General features: G+C 34.7%; 1 pseudogene; it reads left to right on the top strand.

Moving 5' to 3' along the window:
* Positions 1-3267: 3267 nt before the first annotated feature.
* LOC123665801 lies at positions 3268-3384 on the top strand (annotated as a pseudogene).
* Positions 3385-8100: the final 4716 nt, after the last annotated feature.

Raw genomic sequence — 8100 nt, 5'->3', positions numbered from 1 at the left:
CATTTATCTTAAACATTGCAATGTATGTTTAACATAAAACCGTTTAACTTAAAAAGTTTTTTTACCTATTTTTATTTTTAGTATTTACGTTGCTTGTGAATATTGAGGTGATATAAATATAATATTTGGAATTAATGAACGTGTCATCGTATTTTTATAATGATTCGTTTATAAAATATACGTATGTATTTGTTTATTTATCAATACATTATTAACGAGCCCTAAAAGCCACACATTATTAAAAACACATTAAAAAAATAAACACGTTTTTAATTTTTTTAACCCTATAATTACAAATAAACAAAAACAAATTCAAACTGTCTCAACTGTAAATGACTGTAAGAGTATTATATTTCCTTTTAAAGAATGGATAATACAAATTCCTGAATATTATTAAAAAATATATTTAAGTGTAACATTTAAGTCACTAAATATTCATTTATTAAATTTGGGTAATATGGAACAAGTAGGTACAAAAATACTTCCAAATTCAATATCAATAAATTTACATTTACAAATAAAATATAAGTTTCATATATAAATGTCATCTTTTCATCATCATCATTTCAGCCTATTGCAGTCCACTGCTGGACATAGGCCTCCACAATTTCGTGCCGAAAATGGCGCGAACTCATGGGTGTTGCCCATAGTCACCACACTTGGCAGGTGGGTTGCTGACTGCAGGGCTTAATACCGTAGCCGCACAGCATTAGCCATTCAAACTATAGGAAAATCAATAAATAAATAACCACAATTATTAATTAAATATAAAGTATTAAAAATTCATTTAACACAAAAGAATGCAATCATACTAACTAAAAATTCAATACAATTATCAACAAAAATTTAAAAAAAAAACAATGCCTTTTACGAATCAAAATTATCCAATAGAAACACCAACCGTGGTAACAAAGTGAACAAAATGTTGAATTCAAACCGAAAAAGCGGTTGGAAACCAATTAATTCTCTTGTTTTATGTTTTTGAAAAACTTTTAACAGTACTCGTATTTCAACAGAGATTCTAAGACTTATGAGAAATTAATTTTTAATCATCTAATATTATTATATAAAATTCTCGTGTCGCGGTGTTTGTAGTTAAACTCCGCGAAACGGCTTGACCGACTCTCATGAAATTTTGTATGCATATCGGGTAGGTCTGAGAATCGAACAATATCTTTTTTTCAATCCCCTCAGTTATAAGGGGAGGGGGGGGGGGATTGAGAAGGTTAATAAAATATATGGCAAAACAACGTTTGCGGGGTCAGCTAGTTATATAAATAAAACTGAATGTTCACAACAATTCGGCTAATTTATTTTTTGTTTGTTCGTTAAGGCCCACGGAAGGTTTTAATACAAAAAAAAAAAAAAACTTAATTTCTGAACGAAGTCTGTCCGGGTAGCTAGTTTTTAATAGAAAATTAATAGACTGTTTCACTATTGTTTTACTTACTACGCTGAAGTAAATTTTAATTGGTATCATTATATAATGTTTTTAGAAACCAGAAGTGGTAAATGGTTTAAATGAAAGTAAATACTAATCAGATTGTAATTTAAATTACAATAAACAATTTAACTTTTACACAATTTGAATTTGGCAACAAAATACCAATCAACAAACAATTAAAAATAGTTACAAAATGAGGGTAGGAAGGTAAATCAAAATGAATTGATAAATGACTAACGTTACCAGTGATGCGACCTATCTGATTGCCGGCGAACCAAAAAGTGCTGAAAACTCAGATGTCATCACTTTTATACAGGAGATTAGGTCATTTTTGACGTTTAGTAATTAAGAGTTGTCATATAAAATTTAAATTTAAATTATGATTAATTAAAAATACAATTTACTGTACTGTGTGGCTACGGTACTAAAGAATATAGCCACCCCCTCTCTTGCCGTAGGTGTCGTAAGAGGCGACTAAAGGATAAAATAGTTCCGCTACCACCTTGGAACTTAAAAAGCCGACCGTTGGCGGGATAACCATCCAACTGCTGGCTTTGAAATACACAGGCCGATGACGGGCAGCAGCGTCTTCGGTGCGACAAAGCCAGCCCTGTGGTCACCAACCCGCCTGCCCAGCGTGGTGACTATTATTATTTTTGGCGTAAACTTATGGAGGAATATGTCCAGCAGTGGACTGTATAGGCTGTAATGATGATGGTGATATTAAATATAATTTTGAATATAACGCAACAATAATAAAATAACAATCGCTCTGTAGTGGTGCAAGTAGGCGCCTAAAAACACCGACGGTTTGCGACATATCCGTATTTGTACAAATATTTCCGGTTTGGATGTTTCTCATTTTGGCTCTCCCCACCATGTCTGAGAGGACCTTAAGTCATCATCATACATACATATAGTCTATCTATAATACCTGATAGCGATCGTTACTCATACATCCGCAGTGAAGCAGCGTGGTGGATTATAGAAAGAGGCATATGCCCAGCAGTGGGATATTTACAGGCTGAATCATGATCAAAAATTAAAAAAAAAAAAAAAAAACGTGAACGCTGATAAAATTACTAAAAAATTTTAAGCAAATATATTTCTGTTAGATTAGTTTTGGTTGTCTTTGAGTCCCCCACTATGCCTCGAAGAGCACGTAAAGTTGTCGATAATTTTGGCACAGGCAACTGATAATTATGCTTTTAGTAGAGAAATTATTGACCTACTTATAGTGAATTAGCTTAGAGAATTAAGTTCCAATCTCTCTCTCTCCTTTCTCTATATAGAGGAGACACTAACAATGGGATATTTATAGGCTATTTCAGTTAGATACACTTTAGTTCAAGGAGAAACCATTTCAAAAGATCTATAGTCTTTTACTCAATTTTGAACGATTAATTTCTGAAACAGAAGAGCTATCAAAACACCAGTTAGGCAAGTTACTGACGCGAGTAAATAGCACGTACCTCACACAGCCATTAAGCTTTTTGTTGAGAGCCGACGTCACTCAGGCCCACTTGAACGCGTGACAGCATTAGGCTTTCTTTACATTGAGTCATAATTTTCTCGCAGAATAAATAGACTGTAGTATTTAAACACTACATTTTACAAGTACTTTGGTTCAGGCAAATAGGTACTATGAAGATTTTGTTAAATGTCCTCAATACAAGAATTTATCTTGTATTGAGGACATTGATTCAGTTTGTGTTCATATCAAAATACATAAATATTTGACCTAATTTATGTTTGAAGTGAAACTTCTTTAGGCCTATTATGGGTAGCATTTTTACGGATCAAACGCGTCACGCGTCTCGATTTTAAACGTCCATACCACGTTGAATACACCGGTTCTCGTCCGATCACCGAAGTAAAGCAACGTCGGGCGCGGTCAGTACTTGGATGGGTGACCACCTGGGAACACCGAGTGTTTTAATTAGTTTTTGCTTGTTTTCTAATTTCTTACATTTCACATGTGGTAAATTTAAAGTGCTGTGTGGCTACGGCACTAAAGAATTTAGCCACCCCTTCTTTTCCCGTGGGTGTCGTAAGAGGCGACTAAGGGATAACAAGGTTCCACAACCACCTTGGAACTTAAGAAGCCGACCGATGGCGGGATAACCATCCAACTGCTGGCTTTGAAATACACAGGCCGAAGACGGGCAGCAGCGTCTTCGGTGCGACAAAGCCAGTACTGCGGTCACCAACCCGCCTGCCCAGCGTGGTGACTATGGGCAAAACACATGAGTTTACGTTATTTTTGGCGTAAACTTGTGGAGGCCTATGTCCAGCAGTGGACTGTATAGGCTGTAATGATGAAATTTAAAAATAAATAGGAAGCTTTAATTTGAACTGTTTACGGAAACTAACGTAATATTTTGAATTTATTTTAATTAAAATAAAAAAATCTATGTTGTTTTTGGTAAGTAGAGCCACCTAGCGTGTACTATAAAAACTACAAAGGTACTTAGTTACATTATATCGATATTATTACATTGCAATTTAACTAGATGACGCTAAAATAAAAATATTTATAAAATGTTGTTAAAAGAATTTTAACAATATAATTTATTCTCTAAAATTTTATTAGAATAAATACTTAGGGTAAAGCGTATTAAAGAAATTCGAGATACGAAATGTGGGCTAGTTAACGATAGATGGCAGTAAATAATTAGTACATTTTTTTTTCAATTATTCCATTCGTTTTTTTTTTTAAATTATTTTCTTTTTGAATTCGTTTGCCAACGAAGTTTCACTTCTGACATGTGTACTTTGTACGCACGCACTTTTTCCGTTTGAAAATATAAATTTAAAAATGAGTTTACCACTTGTTACCAGATACCAGGGTGTTTGTTGAAAGAAAAGAAAATAAATTATGAATATATAAATAATATAAAATATACACACAGACTTAGTCGGAAATCGAAACTATAACCCCAGGAGCAGAAAGCACTCGAGCAGGGTCACTGCAAACCAACGAGCTAGTCGAAAATAAATATTTGGACTTGTGATGTAAGAGATACTTTACAAAGCTAAAGAAGTCCTAGGATTATCGCCGAAAGCGTGAAAGCCGTTTGCAAGATTATCGTAGTATGGTATCATTATCAAGTTTCATGGGACCACAAACTACGTGCTTGTAATAATTTGTATACAAACGGCTTACTACAAAATTTTCATTAGACACACTTAAAATCATTTCTTGCTTTAGATAGATAGTGTCTGATAATATCATATCAGGGGCAAATGCGTCTTCTTCTTTCAGTCTGCCTTTCTAAGGCTACATGGCTCTTTTCTTTTCCCCCACCCATTATATTTCGTTATTATTTGGTGAATGATTTCCCCCACAAAAAGTATTGTTTGGTATTAGATTTTGACAACATCTACGATTCAAGATTTACATACTCTTAGAAGCACGGTAGATCCATAATAATTGTAGAACACGACTGAAAACACTCAATGAAACCATTATTTCTCACTTCAACTCTATAGTTATTCATTCACAATACACACATTTTTAACTACATAAAATACGATATGACACTAATCACTGTTACGCCACATATCGAGCAGCAACGCTAGCCGCTAATTTAACAATAAGTGCTTCTTCACTTACAAATTATCATATTTATAGGACAACTAGCTGACCTGGCGAACTTCGTATCACCTTATTTTTTTCTGAAATATAATAATAACATAATACATCAAAATAAAATATAGCCTATCTTTTAAGTTGGATCAAACTGCACACGGTGTGCAAATTTGACTAAAATCGGTTAAGTAGTTTAGGAGTCCATTGAGGACAAACATTGTGACACGAGATTTATATATATTAAGACAATCCCGCTCATACATGACAAAGATGGCAACTGACCAATCAGAAAATTAGTATTAACTATTCAGAAGATGGTATCTCCATATTTATGCTCTTTCGGTATTTCAACAAATAATAATCAAAATTAGAACATTTAAATGATAACAATATTTATTGTTTGACTACCCTACAAAACAGATAATAAATAGACAGAAAAACAGATAGTGACTGACTAATCGTAAATGAAAGAAAGAAAGAAAGAAAGAAACACGTTTATTCGGAGCATCACTCAAAAAAATGAATAGATTCAATATTTTAATAATTGTCAGAATTAAAAATTTAAATGCTAGCACATATTAGTTCAAATATCTACTAAAAGCAAATGACTAAACTTTATGTAGCTATAATTATAAAATTTTAGTCACCACGCCATTTGACTGACACTAAGATCTGGATTAGAAATCGCGATTTTTATTTTACCATTATGAACTCGTCTTTATGGTTAAACTTAGTGTACCTTGGTTTTCATGGGGCTTTTCTTGAAAATTTAGTCAGTAAGTTTAAAATTTTGCTTAAAAGATGTTTAATAAAAAAGTAAAAAGAGTAATAAGTATCCATTTCATATGTTTAAGGCTATTGTGTACTTTAGGGCTTACACTTCAGTCAGCATTTTTGAAAAAAAAAAAAATGATTTTTCGTTTCTGATAGATTCCTAAAGCATAACATCCCGAAAGTATTTTTGAAAATTTCAAATCGATAAATTCAAAATTGACTTAGTTATTAGCCGTTTTTACCAGCATTGCGCACCAAAACAGCATTACAGCAAACCAATTAACGTAACAGATAAACTTGAAAAAGTAACGACTATACGAAAATGCTGGTGCTTAAGTACGTGACCTCGAATATGTGCTCTGTTTTACCGCATCCGTTTTTAGTTCCTGAACTTCTCGACGTGACGCCGAACGTGTCTGGTACAGTATTGAAGTCGAAGTAGTGAATATTCTCTTGTAACTATTTTCATACAACTCATCACTATTTTATTTATTTTTTTATTTAATTGTATTAAAAATAATAATTTATACACACGTGTATTTTGGAATAAGGTATCTTCACTTAATTTGAAATTAACGAGCAAATAGAGACAGACAATTGCTATGTATATTAGGGTGACACAAAAAAAAAAGATTTTTTTCCAATCCCTATGTTCGTGACCTCTCCCCCATATATTGTATATATGTATACATATATAGCTTAAGCATGAAAAACCCTTTTGCAGTTTCAAAACAATTAGCTACGTGATAAACTGTCGCTTTGTTGCTAATATTCATAATCACATTCACGCTTCTCCTTTGATCTTTCGTTTTTTTTTTATGTCACTAGATCGGCAAACAAGCGTACGGCTCACCTGATGGTAAGCGATTACCGTAGCTTATAGACACCTGCAACACCAGAAGCATTGTAAGCGCGTTGCCGACCCAATCCCCAATCCCCCCAGGAGCTCTGGTCACCTTACTCACCAACAGGAACACAATACTGCTTGAAAACAGTATTATTTTGCTGTGATCCACCCCAGTCGGGCTGCTCCATATTTTGAGCAGGAAATTTCTGCTGTGCTCTACCTCGTATATCCTGGGGTAGCAAGCGCATCTTTAGTTCACTTGATGATAAGTATTTACCACAGCCTATGAATGCCTGCAATACTCTGTACAACATGCTGTGTGGTTACGGCAATAAAGAATATAGCCAACCCTTCTCTTCCCGTATGTGTCGTAAGAGGCGACTAAGGGGTAACACAGTTCCACTACCACCTTGGAACTTAAAAACCGTCCGATGGCGGGATAATCATCCAACTGCTGGCTTTGAAATACACAGCCCAAAGACGGGCAGCAGCGTCCTCGGTGCGACAAAGCCAGTACTACGGTCACCAACCCGTCTGCCCAGCGTGGTGATTATGGGCAACACACATGAGTTCACGCCATCTGGCACGAACTTGTGAAGGCCTATGTCCAGCAGTGGACTGCGATAGGTTGAAGTGTGATGATGAAATGATGTGTGCAATACCAAAAGCACCATAAACACATTGACTACTTTACCCCCGCTGTCAAAACGCATTTTCAAGAGCCCACAAGAACGTAACACTACTAAAGTAAAACAGTATTATTTGCAAGCAGCGGATTTGTTCTTGTGCTTTCCTTAATGAGCGTTTGTGCCAGACATGAAAAAAAAACTGGTGTATTTGTCGTGTTTATATTTTGTGTTATTACTTGTAGTAATCCATGGAGATGACTCTTAATGGATCTTCAACGTTTAATGCCTTGCTTTGCTATAAATCAGCCTCTTCCAACGACTCCTTTGAGGTTTTCCAAAGCGGATGCAGTGATATTAAAACACAATTGGAGAGACATTTCCTCGAAAAGCTTTTCCTAAGCGTCTCCTTTGAATGTTAGGAATATCTGTATTTAATTAATTTCCTTTGCCTTTCAAATTTCCAATACCAAGCTTCGAGCTATGGAGGAAAAATAAAACAAAAAAAAAAATAGTACATTTCTTTGATATCTATTTCCAGTTGACCTCAATTCGTTATAGTAAGTGTTTTACTGAAACGTTGTTAAGAAACTAGACAGCTACGTCGCTACGATGCTACGGACCTACGCAGCTACGAACTTGGAACAATTAAAACGAATGAAGGATTTACTTTTTTTTTACACACACGGTCGTCTGTTCCTAAAGTAAGAAAATTAATGCTTGTGTTATAAGTAATAGCCGACTGGAGACTCGGGGTGGGAAGCAGGGTCACTATAAACTGCGCCAACGGGCTAGTCAAAACTTTATACTTAAATTT

The sequence above is a fragment of the Melitaea cinxia genome, chromosome 24 (assembly GCF_905220565.1).
Source record: "Melitaea cinxia chromosome 24, ilMelCinx1.1, whole genome shotgun sequence".
Lineage (NCBI taxonomy): Eukaryota > Metazoa > Arthropoda > Insecta > Lepidoptera > Nymphalidae > Melitaea > Melitaea cinxia.
Note: the sequence above shows the minus strand (reverse complement) of the source record. Positions and strands in the feature narration are given on the sequence as shown.